Source organism: Rousettus aegyptiacus, unplaced genomic scaffold (genome assembly GCF_014176215.1).
Source record: "Rousettus aegyptiacus isolate mRouAeg1 unplaced genomic scaffold, mRouAeg1.p scaffold_m13_p_8, whole genome shotgun sequence".
Taxonomy (NCBI): Eukaryota; Metazoa; Chordata; class Mammalia; order Chiroptera; family Pteropodidae; genus Rousettus; species Rousettus aegyptiacus.
This window is the reverse complement of record NW_023416311.1, coordinates 40,847,205-40,848,411: the sequence shown is the minus strand read 5'-3', so window position 1 is coordinate 40,848,411 and position 1,207 is coordinate 40,847,205. Positions and strand designations below refer to the sequence as shown.

At 37.1% G+C, this 1,207-nt stretch overlaps 1 pseudogene; it reads left to right on the top strand.

Annotated features, from left to right (window-relative positions):
• Positions 1–338: 338 nt before the first annotated feature.
• Positions 339–647, top strand: LOC107512261 (annotated as a pseudogene).
• Positions 648–1,207: the final 560 nt, after the last annotated feature.

Here is a 1,207-nt window from a genome sequence, read left to right as displayed (position 1 = left end):
CTTATTCATGACCAAGATGTAACCTTGAATTTCTGGAGGTGGGTTATGAGAAAACAGGTAATTTGGACCAATGTTCCCACTGAAGATGAAACACAATAAACATCTTCTTGAAGGCTTATATAAAAGATAGAATTTACCTGGTCAAATTCAGGGAGATTAGAGTCCAGAAAGTAGTGCCAGAGCCACTTTTGCCCATGGGGTGGATTGCCAACCTAGAGGAAGTAAGTTGCCTTTTCATCAACAAACAGAATTGGAAAGACAAGGGTTGGATTTGGTATTCACCAAAAGTAGTGAAAACACACCTTGTTCTAGACTTGAGACCATTGGTAGAAAGAAACACTAAACCTCCTCTCTGGGCTTGGACCTAGAGGTGACATGGCTAAAAGCACCAAGAATGTCAGAATTGGTATATCCAGAACCCATTATGGTACCTCCCTCAAGAAAACAGTGAAGAAAATTAAAATCAGCCAGAATGCCAAGTACACTTGCTCCTTTGGCAAAATCGAGATAAGAGACAAACTGCGGGGATATAGCACTATGGCTCCTGTATGAAAATAGTAGTAACAGGTGGTATCTGTACCTACAATACTTCTGCCATCATGGTAAAGTCTGCCATCAGAAGACTGAAGAAACTGAAACACAAGTAGAAGCTCCACCATTTGAAATATTGCTAGCCTATAACAAATGGGTTAATGTATATAGCAACAAAAGAAAGGCAGAAAGAAAAAGATAGAGAAAGGGAGGGAGGGATGAAGGGATGAAGGGGGGAAGGAAGGAAACATAAATCTCTAAAGGAAGATAACATCTCAGACCTTATATTATTTCTGTATTTTTTTCCAGGTGTTTCAAGCAAACAATCAAAGATAATTAGGTATAAGAATAACCAAGACATTAACTAGAAGCAACATGAATTACAGATAGCACAAACAGAACTATAGCAGGCTACAAATACTGGAGTTATCATCCATGCAAACAAAATCCTCACTTAACAGAAAAATAAAACTAAAAAATATAAAAACAAATTATGAACTCAATGAATGAGTCTTATGGCAATTATAAACAGCTGAAAAGTGAATTCATGATTATTAAGCTATACCAGAAACTATCTAAGATAATGCAGAGAAAATACAGAACATATAGAAGAATGAAGCGATACTGCAAATACACCAAGGTCTAAAATGTTTACTTGGAGTCCCAGGAGAGAGCA